The sequence below is a fragment of the Oryctolagus cuniculus genome, chromosome 2, assembly GCF_964237555.1.
Source record: "Oryctolagus cuniculus chromosome 2, mOryCun1.1, whole genome shotgun sequence".
In the NCBI taxonomy this organism is placed as follows: Eukaryota; Metazoa; Chordata; class Mammalia; order Lagomorpha; family Leporidae; genus Oryctolagus; species Oryctolagus cuniculus.
The window spans coordinates 83,559,784-83,576,543 of record NC_091433.1 but is presented as its reverse complement, the minus strand read 5'-3'; the positions used below and the strand labels follow the sequence as shown (position 1 = coordinate 83,576,543).

The window sequence follows — 16,760 nt, the reverse complement described above, 5'->3', positions numbered from 1 at the left end:
GTGAGGGCTGAAGCCAAGAGCCAGAATCTGAACCCAATTACTTGAGCCATCATCACTGCCTCCCGGAGTCCACCTGGTGGTTGACTCCCCAAATGCATGTAACAGCTGAGTCAGGAGCAGGTCACGGCCAGGAGCCAGGAATTATTCCAGGTGTTCTTTCATGGACGGCAGGGTTGTAACTACTTGAGCCATCACCTGCTGCCTCCCATGGTGTGCCTTAGCAGGAAGCTGGAACTGGGAGCAGAGGTGGGACTCAAACCCAGGCACTGACATAGGTCCCAAGGAGAATTTTAACCAATACGCCAACACCTATCCCTGAATACTTATCTTCTTTAAATGCCAAAATTCCAACAAAGATAATTTTGAATTACAGTGACAACTCTCAGGAACTTTTTATATGAATAAAATTATTTATTTGAAATGCATAGTAAAATTTTAAAAATTACACAACTAATGGGTCTACCTTTTATTTGTTGTTGTTGATATGAGGAATCACCTAAAAGAAATTCAGAGTCAAAAATATCTTTCTTAAGCAATTCATTGGCCAACACAAAATTAAAAAAAATACTTAAAATAATCTCCTTTTTAGGTCTCCCAAAAGCACAACTCCAAAGTTAACAGCTTTTAAAAAATATTTTATTTACTTATTTGAGAGGTAAAGTTATAGTGAGAGGGGGAGACAGAGAGAAGATCTTCCTTCCACTGGTTCACTCCCCAAATGGCTGCACCAATCTGGAGCCAGGAGCCAGGAGCTTCTTCCGGGTCTCCCACAAGGGTGCAGGGGCCCAAGGACTTGGGCCATCCTCTGCTGCTATCCCAGGCCATAGCAGAGAGCTGGATCAGAAGTGGAGCAGCTGAGACTAGAACTGGCACCCATTTGGGATGCCAGCACTGCAGATGGTGGCTTTACCCACTACGACACAGCGCCGGCCCCATGATTATTGGTATATTTAAAATAATTTCCGTTATCTTGTTTATCATGTTTTCTCTTTTTCTTTCTTTGATTGGATTCTTGCATTTTTATTTTATTTCATTTTATGTTATTTTATTTGAGAAGCAGAAAGAGAGGGAAAGAGAAAGACAGAGTGAAATCTCCCATTCTTTGCTGGTTCATTCCCCAACTGCCTGCAAAAACCAGGGCTGTGCCAGGCTGAAGCCAGGAGCTGGGAACTCACTCCAGGTCTCCGACACGGATGGCAGGGACCCAGGCACTTGAGTCATCACCACCACCTCCCAGGAAACTGGAATTGGGAATGGAGCCAGGACTTGAATCCAGGTCTGGTACAGGACGCAGGCATCCACAGCAGTGTCTTAACTGCTATGCCAAACACACACCTGGGATTTTAAAAGAAATTTTGTAGTTACTTAAGGGGAGGGGTTGAGGAGAGAGAGGGAGAGAGTGAGAGCAATAGCAAGAGCGAGAGCGAGAAAGAGAAACACTCTGCCTGCTTGTTCACTTCCAAAATGCCTGCAACATCAGGAGCCAGGAACTCAGCCCAGGTCTCCCATGTGGGATCCAGGAACCCAATTACTTGAGTCATCACCCCTGCCTTCCAGGAGGCTGGAGCTAGAAGACAGAGTTATAACAAACACCAAAACTCCAAGATGGGTCTTGGGCATCTTAACCAGTAATTTCACTCCCTCTTTGGTTGGATTTATCTGGTGCTCATTGTACTCTGGATTGACCTCTGTTGATCTGAAAAATCTAAAAAGTTGAAATTTAATTGGGGATTTTATATTAACTTCTCTCAGAAATACTGTTTCCCTCAATTTTACTATTATTATTTTGCATTCTCAAGCTAGCTTTTTATTTTATTCTGTTTTAAAATTTATTTTCATTTGCCGGTGCTGCAGCTCACTAGGCTAATCCTCTGCCTGCGGCGCCAGCACCCCAGGTTCTAGTCCCAGTCGGGGCGCCAGATTCTGTCCCGGTTGCTCCTCTTCCAGGACAGCTCTCTGCTGTGGCCCGAGAGTGCAGTGGAGGATGGCCCAAGTGCTTGGGCCCTGTGCCCGCACGGGAGACCGGGAGGAAGCACCTGGCTCCTGGCTTCAGATCAGCGCAGCGCACCGGCCGAAACGCGCAGGCTGTAGCGGCCACTTGGCGATGTGAACCAACGGAAAAAGGAAGACCTTTCTCTCTGTCTCTCTCTCTCTCTCTCTCTCTCACTAACTCTGCCTGTCAAAAAAAAATTTATTTTCATTTTTCTTTTTTTTTTTTTGTTTTTTTGTTTTTTTTGACAGGCAGAGTGGACAGTGAGAGAGAGAGAGAGAGAGAGAAAGGTCTTCCTTTGCCGTTGGTTCACCCTCCAATGGCCGCCGCGGCCGGCGCGCTGCGGCCGGCGCACCGCGCTGATCCGATGGCAGGAGCCAGGAGCCAGGTGCTTTTCCTGGTCTCCCATGGGGTGCAGGGCCCAAGCACCTGGGCCATCCTCCACTGCACTCCCTGGCCACAGCAGAGGGCTGGCCTGGAAGAGGGGCAACCGGGACAGAATCCGGCGCCCCAACCGGGACTAGAACCCGGTGTGCCGGCGCCGCTAGGCGGAGGATTAGCCTAGTGAGCCGCGGCGCCGGCCCTATTTTCATTTTTCATTTGAAAGTCAGAGAGAAAGAGAGAGATGTTTGCCATTTGTTGATTTACTCTCCAAATGCGTGCAAAAGCTAGGGCTGTGCCAGGCTGAAGCCAGGATCCCAGGGCTCTATCTAGATCCAACTACTTGAGCCATCACTGCTGCCTTTTAGGGTGTGCATTAACAGGAAGCTGGAATTGGAAGTGGAGCTGGGGCCTGAAGGTTGGCACTTTGAAATGGCATATGGGCATACCAAGCAGTGTCTCAACTGCTGTTCCAAACTCCCACCCCTCAGACTAGCTTTTTGGGAAAACCGTGTTAATATTCATCAGTCACATAATGCACATAATTTAAGGAATCAGTGCATAATCACATAGCTTAAGGAATCAATAGCAACCCTCTTCCTAGTATTGCTATTCCTTGATTTTTCGGTTTTAGGCGTTATCTATTAATTTCTCACTATGAAAGCTGAGGATTTTCCTTTATTGCACCCTCTCTCCAAGATCTACACAAACATCCCCTCTCTCCTATCTTTCTCCTGTAGCTATGCTACTGAAAGCTTGGTCACTGTCATCGGTGCCGAGTCAAAACAAGGACAAGGTTTGAGGGTAAAGCAGAGAGTTTCATCTGTCGACAGACGAGGACTCTAGCAGACGAACCCTCTCGAGCACTATGTCTTGCTCAGTGAGGATGGTCTGGGGGTTTATTAAGCTGCAGAAAAGGGGTGCTGGTTTCACAGATAATGGAGGAGGAGCAGCACATCTTCAGGGTAGCACTGGTCACCCAGGCACCAAGCTTGCCAGGACATTGCTGCTCAGTCCTTGAGATGGTCTGCAGGTGGAGACTGGGCTGCTCTGCTCTCGCTGCCTGTAAGAGAAATACAGACGAGAGGTAAAGCACTGGGGGGGAGGGTACTGATGCTGTGGCACAGTGGGTTAAGCCACCACCTGCAATGCCAGCATCCTCTATGGGTATTGGTTCAAGTTCCGTCCACTCCACCTCTGATCCAGCTCTCTGCTAATGTGCCTGGGAACCTAGTGGAAGATGGCCCAAGAGCTTGGGCCTCTACACCCACTTGGGAGACATGAATGAAGCTCTTGGCTGCTGGGTCCTGGCTTTGGCCTGGCCCAGCCCTGGCTGTTGCCACTTAGGGAGTGAATCAGCAGATCGAAAATATCTCTCTTCATTTCTCCCTCTCTCTATAACTCTGTCCGTCTTTCAAATAAAATAAATCTTGAAAAGAGAGAGAGAGATAAAGCACTCCTACAGTGTGGGTGAAAGGAAAAGCCAATAACTTAGCCTTGAAATAGAACATAACTTAGTGCTTTGTAACAGTGACCTGAAAAACATCATTTGGCTGGGATTAGTGAGAGTAAAGCTGTGCACCGTGGGAATCTGCTGCCTTGCAGTCAATTACAGCAAAATCCAACTCCCATAATGTGTACATTGCATTGTACCTGGATGCAACTACTTCGCAGTTTTATTACATAAATATTGTAAGTTTATAATATTAAAACTATGTAATTGTTATTCATAATTGAACCATGTCATATGACATGATTGCTTTTCTTGCATGCACTCTGTCTTTCCTTCATTTAATAATTAATTTGTGTTTGGTTGCTTATTTGTCAGTGAATGTCTCACTAATCCAACTCCAGTGCATTTTTTTGATTGTTTAAACTTCCTCTCAGTAAATGTATCAGTTATTTTCTCAATATCAATATCACCTTTTTCTTCTTAATTTTTTAAAGATTTATTTTATTTATTAGAAAGGCTCAATTGGAGGTGGAGAGATACCCACTGAGAGAGAGAGAGAGAGAGAAAATCTTCCATCCATTGGTTCACCCCCCCCCCCAATTGGCTGCAGCTGGGCCAGGCCCAAGAGGAGTCAGGGACTCCATGTGGGCCTCTCACATGTGTGGGAGGGGCCCAGGCACTTGGGCTATTCTCCACTGCTTTCCCAGGTTCAGTAACAAGGAGCTGGATCAGAAGTGGAACAGCCAAGACTTGAACCGGCCCTCATGAGATGCTGGCATCGAAGGCGGGGTCTCAACCTGCTGTGCCACAGTGCCAGCTGATTAATTAATTAATTTAACTTAATTGAAAGGCGTAGAGACAAGGAAGATAGAGAAAGAGAGAAAGGGAGGGAGGGGAGAGAGAGAGGTGGGGAGAGGGGGTGGGGAGAGATGTTTCCATCAGCAGGCTCACTTGCCAAATGCCTGCCACAGCTGGGGCTGGGCCAGGTGAAGTCAGGAGCTCTGAACACCATCAGGATCTCCCCTGTGGTGGCAGGGACCCAGTGCTTCAGCCATCACCTGCTGCCTCCAGGGTCTGCATTTGCAGGAACCTGAAAACCGGTACTTGAACTTAGGCACTCTGATAGGGGGTGAGGGTATCCTAAGCGGCCTTTTAAGTGCTGTGCCAATGTTCACCCCAGTATCACCTTTTTCAAGAAGCCTTTTTCTGGAGCAGTCTGACTTACCCCTGAGGATCGTGCACCCTCTACATTGCTGCAGAGCTGTCACACTGGGATGGACTTTGACTTTGCTGCGTGGAGTTATTTTTATCTCTGGGTGTCCTGTTTCCTGGGCATCCTCTTTTTATCTTAATTTACACTAGTTATATTTGTGGGCACTCTCTGGCATTGCAATGGTGCTGCCATGCAAAACGTGCTTGGTATCTTCTTTATCAAGAGATCCTTTGTTTTATTGCCCCAGGGAATCAATTCTGTATCTTATGCTGGAGTAGGGAAAGGAAGTTTCCTGGCCGCAGCGATCGCAGAGACTTCGATCGAATTTCTTTTCATGCTTATGCCAGGGCTACCTGTTGCCTGTTCTCCGGACTTTTGGATGTTCTGTGGTATAATTCAGACCAGTTGTCAATTTCCCCTAAATGGCTTGTTCTCTGCTTTTCAGCATCCAGCATTTCATTGCTATTAAGCGTTTCTTGTTCTTTTTTTTTGGGGGGGGGGTTAGTTTTTTTTAATCTACTGTCAATTTATGGGGTTTCAGGAAGAAGCAGAATTAAGTACTTGTTTTTAATATGCTATCTTTAACTGGAAGTGCCAGCTGGTCTTTGAAAACACAGGAGCAATGATTGCTATTCTAATTTCTTTACATTCAATATTTATTTAGACTTATCAGCATTTTAAACAATTCTTTTGCATACTGTTGCTTCTTTATTCTGTTCATTTCTTCTAGGTTCATTTTTTTCCTATGAAGGGGCTCTTTTTGTAAGGGACTATCGGTAGTAAATTTCTAAATGCTTGAATATCTAAAAATGTCTCATTTGACTTGACTTGTAAATGATATTTTTTCCTGAGTGTAGAAATTTAGGTTCCCAATTGTGTTTCTTCAGTACATCCAGCACTTATTTCTGCTGATGAGAAGTGCTTTCCTTAGGGTCCTCGCTGTTTCTTTATTGAGATCCACCTTTCCTCTTTGTTGGCTTTAGAATTTTCTCTTTGTCCTTGAAGAATGTCAGCTTCCCAAATACCACCAGAACAGCCTCATGGTAACACAAAGCTGAGTTTTCTATTTAGCACAGCAAGCAAAAATGCTACCCAGGCAGATAACAGCTCTGAGAAGGAACTGCAGACTGATTCATTGAGAATTTGAAGTTTGTTTTAAGGTGGATCTTTCAATGCGGGGACTTGATTAGAACTGAGTATTATGTGATAAATAGTTTAGGATTGTGGAAACCTCAAGGTGAGGATTTTTTTTTTAAAGATGTATTTGAAAGGCAGAGTTATTGAGACAGAGGGAATAAGAAAGAGAGAGAGAGAGACCTTCCATCTGTTGGTTCACTCCCCAAATGGCTGAAACCACATGGGATGTCAGCATTATTGGTAGTGGCTTAACCCCCTGCACCACAATGGCTGTCCTAAGTGAGGATTTTGAGATGAGTAGTTCAAAGTGTCTTGGGATGCATGTGTACTGTAAATTGATGCTTTCTAGAGTTGCTGGGTCTCTTGCTAAATGCCTACAATGAAGAGTTACTTTTTTTTTTTTTTTTTGCAATTTTTTTCTTCTTGGACAAGGGGTATCAGAATTAGGCCAGTGAAGACAATGGAGCAGTGAGGTTGGTGGTGCAGACAGCAAGCTGTGTGCTGGGGTCATTTGGGCTCTCGTTGTCCTTCTCCTGTCACTCCTAATCCAGAGCTGAAGGAAAGACCATTAGTTTCTGGGCTGTGGTTAACCCAGATCTTTACTGGTATCATGTAGGTTCCTGGGAGTGTGGGGTTGGCATTGTGGTAGGGAGGATTAAGCTGCTGCCGCAATATTGGCATACCATATAGGCACGGGTTCACATACCAGCTGCTCCTTCTGATCCAGCTCTCTGCTAATGTACCAGGAAAATCATCAGAAGATGGACCAAGTTTTTGGGCCCTTGGACCCACTTGGGAGGCCCAGATTGAGTTCCAGGCTTCTGGCTTCAGCCTGGCCTAGTCCTGGCTGTTGTGGCCATTTTGGGGGAGTAAATCAGTGAACGGAAGGTCTCTGTCTCTCCGGTCTCTGTAACTTTGCCTTTCAAACAAATATTTTAAAAGAGTAAAAAGAAAAATTTCCTGGGAGTGATCATTTCAACTTCCAAGGCACTAAAGGTGTGTGTTTCAAACTCCATAAGCATCAGACTTTTCTTTCATTGGATAATTATTTGTTGAACGATTTGATGGACCAGTTTATACCTTAGCATTTAATTCTCTAGAGGCCCTTTGAATCCTGGAACTCTGACAATATGTTAAGAGAAGGATCATGTTCAGAGTTTGGTTCACTTCTCAGCCAGGAACCAAGTGTGCCCAACTTAAATCAAGGCCTAGGTCACATACCTGATTTGAAGGTCCCACAAAGTCAAATTTGGTGTTATTAGCCAACTTACCGAATTTTCTCATTTCTTTGTTTGCTCCTCTATTTTTTAATGGTATTAAATATTCCAGAAAAGATGTAGGAGGTTTTCAGTACAACGTTCTTCTCCTAAAAAGAGTACTTGCTCCCCAGCAGAGACAAATGTCAAATCTACTCTACTGTCTCCATTCCATACCATTGCTTGTTCAATTTCATAACCCCTCAGGCAAGGAGTCCCATAGCCTGATGTCACCCTCCAAATTTGCCTGCTGCACTCTCGGATTCATTGTACTTTTCTTTCTGAAAAGGCAGAGCAATGGAAGGGTGGGGGTGCGTGGGGGGACAGAGAGAGAGATAGCTTTCACCTTCTAGTTCATTGTTCATTCTTCATTCCCCATATGCTACTAACAGCCAGGTCTGGTCCAAGGCTGAAGCCAGGGAGCCTGCAACTCCATCTGGGTGTCACATACTTGGGTGGAGGGAACCCAAGTATTTGACCGTTATCTGCTGTCTTCCCAGGTGCATTGGCAGGAAGCTGGATCAAAGCAGAGGAGCTGGGACTTGAACCAGCACTCCAATAGAGGATGCAGGCTTCCCCTCACCTTGCTTTTCATACCTCTTACAAAGTATGATGTGAAGAGGTTTGAGGAGGAAGGAAAGCAATACAAAATTCTCAAGTGGCTATTTTACATAGTTTTTCTTTAACTTGAATTCATTCACCTAATCATTTCTTTTTCCTAGAGAAGAAACAGGGGCCAAAATGGACCCTGGGTGACACTAGTGACCCTCCTGAAAGTGGGCATTGGTTTATAAAAATAATATATCCCTGTCTGGCTTAAAGAGAGTAGCCACTAAGTCTTGGTGCTATTATTCCATATAGTAGCCAGAGGCTGTCCAGTGATGTATTTTTTCTTGAAAATAATCATATAGATTATGCAACAGTTTTAACATTTTGTATGTGATACCAAGAAGAGTTTGGTATTTAACAATGAAATTGTAATATCCAGGTCATTAGGGCTGGCATGGTGCAGCAGACTAAGATACCACCTGCAATGCTGGTGTCTCAGCTGTTCCAATTCTGATCCAACTCCCTGCTAACATATCTGGGAAAGCAGCAAAATATGAGCCAAGTGCTTGGACCCCTCCCTCCGGTGTGGGAGACCCAGATGAAGCTACTGGATCCTGGCTTTGGCCTGCCCCAGCCCTGGCCCTGGCTGTTGCAGTCATGTGGGGAGTGAACCAGCAGGTGGAAGACCTTTCTGTCTCTATAACTCTGCCTTTCAAATATTTGCTGATTTGAAAGAATTACAGAGAGAGGAAGAGGGAGGAAGGGAGAGAGAGAGAGAGAGAGAGACAGAGAGATCTTCCATTCCACTCCCCAGATGGCCACAACGACTGGAGCTGGGCCAGGCCAAAGCCAGGAGCTAGGAGCTTCTTTAGGGTCTCCCATGCTTGTGCAAGGGCTCAAGGACTTGGGTCATCCTCTGTTGCTTTCCCAGGTGCATTAGCAGGGAGCTAGATTAACGTGGAGCAGCTGGGACTTGACTGGTGCCCATGTAGGATGCTGAACTGCAGACAGTGGCTTAACCCGCTGGCCCTAATAAATAAAAAAAAATTTTTAAAAAGATCATTAGATAGGTCTAAAGCAGGATTTCTCAAACTCAGCACTACTGACATTTTAGACCAGATCATTTCCTGTGTATGTTGTAGAATGAAGAAGAATTTGACCTTTATTGCTAGTTCTGAGTAGGATTTATAATTTCTGGTGACAGGAGTGTCTCTATTATGCTAATGAAGTGACTTATGGTGGGACCTTCGAAAACTTGTCCTGGGTGATGGTGACCAGAAGACCAAACATGTGATTAGAGCCTTGAGACTTTTAGCCGAACAGCCTTGAGAAGTGGATCGGGTGGGTGGAGACTGAGTTCAGTGATATGGCCTATGATCTCATCAATTGCACCTACTTCATGGAACCTCAATAAAGATTCTGGACATTGAAGCTCAGAGAAGCTTTGTGGTTGGTAAACATATTGATGCAGCAGGTGGGTGATGGCCTTGATTCCAGGAGGAGAGGGCATGGGAGAGCTTCACTCCCAGATGTCACTCTAGGTGTATCCTTTACAGTAAAGCTTACTTTCCTGAGTTCTATGAGTCATTCAGAGAATTATTGAACCTGAGGGGTTTAGGGGAGCCCCAGATTTATAGCCAGTCAGTTGGACTGGCTGGGGACCCATAAGATTTATAGTATGTGTCTAAAGTGATAGCAGTCCTGAGAGGAATTTAAATCTAACCTGTGATGTCTCTGTTAGCTCCAGGTAGTGAGTGTCAAAACCATATTGCAGTACCTCAGTTGGGGTTGGTACTGAATGGGGGCACTCCTATGAATTATAGCATATTTATCATTATCCCTGGCCTCCATACATGAAATGTTAGTAGCACCTCCACCCCTGTATCCCACCTCCCCAGTGTGACAACCAAAAAATATCTCTAGATAGTGCCAAATATCTCATGGTAGAGGGGGCCAAATTCCTAAATGGGCACCTGTTTTGGTCATGATCACGAACACCCAAAAGAAGCTATTTTGGAAGCAAAAACATTTATTTTCTCATGGTTTTGGAGTTTCACAGTTTAAGAGCCATTGGATTGGTTGATGAGGGTGGTGCATGGTGAAATGTGAGCAGAGGAGGGATCGTGTGGTAAGCCAGGAAAAAAAAATATATATATATATATATATATATATATAGAGAGAGAGAGAGAGAGAGAGAGAGAGAGAGAGAGAGAGAAAGAGAGAAAGCATGTTTGTCCTCGACATCCATGTGTCTCTCCTTCTAAAGCTATCATGAGGGGACTGGCATTTTGGCGTAGCAATGTAAAGCCACCCCCTGAGACATAGCATCCCCTATGGGTGCCAGTTCTAGTACTGGCTGTCCCACTTCCCTGCTCCCTGCTAATGCACCCTGGGAAAAGCAGCAGAAGATGGCCCAAGTGCTTGGGACTCTGCTACCCACATGGGAAACCTGAAAGAAGCTCCTAGATGCTGGCTTCAGCTTGGCACAAGCCTATCTGTTGCAGCCATCTGGGGAGTGAACCAGTGGAGAGAAGATCTCTCTTCTCTCTCCCCTCTCTCCATTCTCCCTCCTTTTGTGTAACACTGACTTTCAACTAACTAAATAAATAAAGCCACTATAGTTTGATCACGAGAGCTCCACCCAATAACTCAATTCAAGCTAATCACTTACCAAAGGTCCCACCTTCATACAGCACATTTAGATTAAGTCTTCGCCATTAATTCATTAACCATTAACATAAGACTTTGGGGACCAAGCCCCTAAACATGGATCTTGAAGGTCACACAAAGTAATATTCGAGCTATAGCGGTACCATTGATTTGAAGCAAAAATGTGTCTGACTTGCAATCTATGTGAAACTAAGACATATTCAAATCCTCTTCCAAATTCTAGTTCAATAGAAGTTTGGTCTTAAAGATAACTCCAACACCACATCTCTGAGTATGATTTTAGTGGAGATGGGAAAAGTTTAGGCATGATGGGGAGTTTAGATTTTGGATGCATGGCCTTTTGTGGAGATTATCCTCTAACACATCACCTAATGGTTCAATTACCCAGGAACCCTACTGATTATTATAAGGACTTGGGATGAAAGGAAGTTTGGTAGGTTCCCAGGGAAAAGGTATATAAGCTCGATGGACAATTAAGTGGTCTGCTTTAGCAAGTTCTTATGTAAATTGTACCTAGATAGTGGACTCATCAAGGAATGATAAAGGATGCAAACAACAATGTTAAGAATAGGGATCAGGGCAGGCACTGTAGCGCAGCGGGTTAAAGCCCTGGCCTGAAGCGCCAGCATCCCATATGGGTGCCGGTTCTTGTCCCGGCTGCTCTGCTTCCAATCCAGCTCTGTGCTATGGCCTGGGATAGCAGTAAAAGATGGCCCAAGTCCTTGGGCCCCTGCACCCACGTGGGAGACCCGGAAGAAGCTCCTGGCTCCTGGCTTCAGATGGGTGCAGCTTCGGCTGTTGCAGCCATCTGGGGAGTGAACCAACGGATGAAAGATATCTCTATCTCTACCTCTCTCTCTGTCTCTACCTGTCTTTCTGTCTCTACCTCTCTCTCTGTCTCTACCTCTTGCTCTGTCTCTACCTCTCTGTAACTCTGTCTTTCAAGTAAATAAAAGAAATCTTTAAAAAAAAAAAAAAAAGAATAGGGGTCAAGGGACTGGCACTGTAGGGTAGCAGGAAAAGCTGCCTTTACATATGGGCTGCTCCACTTCCCATCCAGCTCCCTTCTGATGAACCTGGGAAAGCAGAGGGGGATGGCCAAAGTGCTTGGGCCCCTACCTCCATGTGGAAGACCTAGAAGAAGCTCCTGGCTCCTGGCTATGGCCAGGCCAAGCTCTGGCTGTTGCGACCATTTGGGGAGTGAACTAGCAGATGGAAGATTTCTCTTTCTGTCTCTGCTTCTCTCTGTGTGTAATTTTGCCTTTCAAATAAATAAATGAACAAATAAATTTTAAAAACATTAGGAGTTTAATGAATAAAGTAGTAAGAAAAAGTCTTAAATGAGCAACAGAGCAAAGAAAGTGGCTGGGGAAGCAGAGAACAAAGGAATACACCAATGAGTGGCTGGCTATGGTCATAAAGTGTGGATCTTGGATGGGTACTGTCTGCACCTCCCATGGATATCTTCTTGGTCTAAGGTTCTCAGGCAAATGCTATCTCTCCCCAGAGTCTGTTTATGCAGGTTCCAGAAATGCTCAGGCTATGGTCTCCCATAGGGACAGTCTTCCAGTGACTTAAAGATAGTTTATATCTCTTTAATTAAGAGACATTGTGTTAGTTTACCACTGCTGCTACAAATATATATCTTGAAACAACACAGATTTATTTACTTATATTTCTGGATGTTAAAAGCTTAAGATCTGTCCACAGGTTGCATTTACACCAGAGGTTCTAAGAGGGAATCTATTTGCTTGCCTTTTCTGGCTTCCAGGGACCACCTACCATCCTTGGCTTGTGATCCATTCTTTCACTTTGTTTTTAAAGAATTGTTTATTTATTTATTTTTCATCTGAGAATGAGTAACCGAGTGAGCTTTTCATTCACTGATTCACTACTAAATTCCCACAATGTCCAGGACTAGGCCAAGCCAAAGGAAGGAGCCTGGAACTCCATCCAGGTCTCCCACGTGGGTAACAGGTGTCCAAGCACCTGAACCATCACCCACTGCCTCCAATGATGCCTTAATAGGAAACTGGATCAGAAGCAGAGCAGCTGGGACTTGAACCGGCTCTCCAATACAGAATAGGAGCATTATAAGTGGTGGCAAGCCACAGTGCTGCCCTCTGTTCCTTCATTCTAAAGCCAACACTACAGCATTTCAAATATCTGCTCTATGCTTCTGTCATCACATTGCATTCTCGTTGTCTATGGCCCTCCTGTCTCCCTCTCATAAGGATGCTTGTGAATACACTGAGTCCTTGTGGAAATCCAGGGTAATATCTCTGTCTCTCAAGGGCCTTACCTTAGCCATATCTTCAAATTCCTTTTAGGGGCCAGCACTTTGGCATAGTGGGTAAAGCCGCCACCTGCAGTGCCAGCCCCTCCTCTTTTAATATTTAGCATATTTCCTGACAATCTCTTCCAAAATGTGTTTGCATGCATGTTTTTCTTTTTTCTCTTTCTTTTCTTTATTTTTTCTTTTCTTCTCCTTGCAATATGTGCAGTCCTAAGAATTTAGTATTCATGGTGGGGGGCCGGTGCTGTGGCATAGTGGGTAAAGCCATCACCTGCAATGCTGGCATCCCATATGAGCACCAGTTCGAGTTCTGGCTACTCCACTTCTGATCCAGCTCTCTGCTATGGCATGGAAAAGCAGTGGAAGATGGCTCAAAGCCTTGGCCCCCTGTACCTACATGGGAAATGCAGAAGAAGCTCCTGGCTCCTGCCTTTGGATCAGCTCAGCTGTGGCCATTGTGGCTATTTGGGGAGTGAACCAGTGGATGGAAGACTCTCTACCTCTGCCTCTCTGTAACTCTGCCTTTCAAATAAATAAAGTTAAAAATTCATGGTGGCAAAATGTTTCCATCCCTAGTGGGAAAATGGCCACAGAGTTCATTAGTGGAGAAAGAAGAAATGGGAATCTGGAGCCAGCACTGTGGCTCACTTGGTTAATCCTCCGCCTGCGGCGCCAGCATCCCATATGGGCACCAGGTTCTAGTCCCGGTTGCTCCTCTTCCAGTCCAGCTCTCTGCTGTGGCCCAAGAGTGCAGTGGAGGATGGCCCAACTCTTTGAGCCCCTGCACCCACATGGGAGACCAGGAGGAAGCACCTGGCTCCTGGCTTCAGATCGGCGCAGCGCGCTGACCATAGTGGTCATTTGGGGGGTGAACCAACGGAAGGAAGACCTTTCTCTGTCTCTCTCTCTCTCTCTCTCTCTCTCTCTAATTCTATCTGTCAAATAATAAAGAAAAAAAACTGTCAAAAAAAAAAAAAAAAGAAATGGGAATCTAAGCCAAAACCAATTTTCTGTATTTTTTTAAATATTTACTTTCTTTAAAAATGAGAGTTACAGAGAGAGAAGGAGAGACACACACACACAGAATCAGAGAGAGAGAGAGAGAAAGAGGGCTTCCATCCATTGATTCACTCCCCAGATGGCCACAATGGCCAGCATTGGACAAGGCTAATGCCAGGACCCAGGAGCTTCCTCCGAGTCTCCCATGGGGGTGGCAGGAGCCCAAACACTTGAGCCATCTTACGCTGCTTTCCCAGGCCATTAGCATGGAGCTGGATCTAAAGCGGAGTAGTCAAGAAATGAACTGGTACCCATGTGGGATGCTGGCATCACAGGCTATGGTTTTGTTCTCTACACCACTGTGGGGAAATTAGGTACAGGAGGCAATTCAAAGATGGCTCCTGCAGGGAAATTAGGCACACATGGCAATTCAAAGATGGTGCCCAAAGGAAGTAATGTGGGTGGTACCCAAAGTCATTTACCACCAAAGCTGATTGGCCACACAGCCTCAGGGGAGGTGACAACAACTGATGATGAGTGTAAAGACATATGGCTGGTCCTGTAAAAAGTCGCCCCGTAAAATGACCTTTTAAGTAATTGGTTGGTCCTAATGCCCTGCCCCAGTAATCCTGCGGTCTTGTGCTTTAAAAGGCTTTGCTCCACGTGCAATAAACCGAGTTCTTGCCAGCTTGACTTGACTCCCCGCTGCGTCTGACCGTCTCAGGGATTGGGAGGCTGGGGAACGGGCGAGCGGCGCACTTACCTTTCTTCGGAACCAATCCATCCACATTCAGGTGGGCTAAGACCCTGCACACCACCATGCCAGCCCCAGCTAATTCTGATTCTACTGGAAGAACCGATGTGCCTGGCTTCCCAGTCCAGAGAGAGCAGGAGCCCAGCTGAGTAAATCCCAATAATACCTGGCTGGCACCTCAGAGGACCAACACCCAATCACCAGTGGGGAAAGCAGGAGGAAGGTGTTCAACACGGGCTGAGGAAGAAGCCGACAAGGAGGTACAGAAAATTAAAACAGTCTCATCCCGGGGCACCCTCAAAGAACATCGAGTCTTTCTCCTCCCTTCACCACACTCCTCTCATCACAGAAAAAGGAGTTGTCGGTGCTGTAACATTTGAACACCTGAAACCTTGGTTTAAAACAGTCCTAGGCTTTAAGTCCATGTTCAAATTCCACTCATGTCTTCAACCTCTGCAGAGTGGATTTACCACTACTCTTAACCTGTTTCCTCAACCGTAAAATGGAATTAATAATATATTTATGGGATTAAATTAGCCAATGATGTAAAACCCAGCCCCCAGTTAAATGGTTAGAATGGTCGTCCAATATATTGGCTGCCCAGTCTTTCTTGGGTTGTTTATTCCACATTCTATTTTCACTGAACTTCCCCCCCCCCCATATTTATTTGTTTATGGGAGGAATGTCATTTCAAAATCCATTTTGAAATCTATGCCTGGAGCCAGCACTGTAGATTAGCGGGTAAGGCTGCCGCCTGCAGTGCCAGCATCCCATATGGGCGCCGGTTTATGTCTCAGTTGCTTCTTTTCAGATCCAGCTCTCTGCTATGGCCTGGGAAAGCAGTAGAAGATGGTCCAAGTCCTTGGGCCCCTGCACCCACGTGGGAGACCCAGAGAAGCTCCTGGCTCCTGACTCCTGGCTCCTGGCTCCTGGCTTCAGATCTGCGCAGCTCCTGGCCATTGCAGACAATTTGGGAGTGAACCATCGGATGGAAGTCCTCTTTCTCTCTGCCTCTCCTCTCTCTGTGTAACTCTGACTTTCAAATAGATAAGCAAATCTTTAAAAAAAAAAATGAAATCTATGCCTATCTTATAATAGCTTCATATTTCCGTCTCTGATGTGTCCGTCACAGTTATTATATCTATCCATGACTTCCAGTATGGAAAATAGAGGGTTTTTTTTTATTTATTTGAAAGGTAGACTGACAAAAAAAGAGAGGGAGACAGAGAGACAGAAACAGAGGTATCTTCCATCTGCTGGTTCACTCCACAAATGACTGCAATGGCTGGGGCTGGGTCAGGCTGAATCCAGGAACTCCATCCAGGTCTCCCCTGTGGGTGGCAGGGCCATCGACTGCTGCCTTCCCTGGCACATCAGCAGGGAGCTGGATCAGATGTGGGGTAGCTGAGACTTGAACCAGCATTCTCTATGGAATGTTGGCATCACAAGCAGAAGCTTGACCTGATGTGCTACAATATTGGTCCCAGGAATAGAGTTTTAAGTATATACATAAACAAGTGAAGTAATATAGCTCACAGGCCCTTTGATAGAAGTCCATATGAGTGCAAGAAGGAAACAGATGCATAAGAGTGAATCCGGCAAGGCTTTCTAGAGGAAGTGAATCTTCAGCTGGTCCTTGAAATATTAAGGTTTCTCTGTAAGATAGCTCTGAGTTTCTATCTATTGTCTAGTGCACACTAGTTGTGGATGTGTTACCCAATCTGGCCAATGTCAGTCTCCTCAGGTATTCAACAATGTTAACAACCACTTCTATTGCACATGGGATTAAATGAGCTGATGTGTTTGAAGCCCATGGAATTAACAGTTTAAAAATACAGGCTCAGCGCTGTGGCAGAGTAGGTTAAACCTCTGCCTGTGATGCCAGCATCCCATGTGGGCACCAATTCAAGTCCTGGCTGCTCCACTTCCAATCCAGCTCCCTGCTGATAGCCTGGGAAAGCAGCAGAGGATGGACCAAGTGCTTGGGCCCCTGCACCCATATGGGAGACCCAGAAGAAGCTCCTGGTTCCTGGCTTCTGATGGGCTCAGGTCCAGCCATTGC

General features: G+C 45.5%; 1 long non-coding RNA gene across 1 annotated transcript; it reads right to left on the bottom strand.

Annotated features, from left to right (window-relative positions):
• Nucleotides 1–3,168: 3,168 nt before the first annotated feature.
• LOC138848699 (uncharacterized) lies at nt 3,169–5,100 on the bottom strand. The gene is made up of 2 exons (XR_011386799.1): nt 5,050–5,100; nt 3,169–3,434 (listed from the first exon to the last, which is right to left on the bottom strand). It is a non-coding gene; the product is annotated as an uncharacterized lncRNA (long non-coding RNA).
• Nucleotides 5,101–16,760: the final 11,660 nt, after the last annotated feature.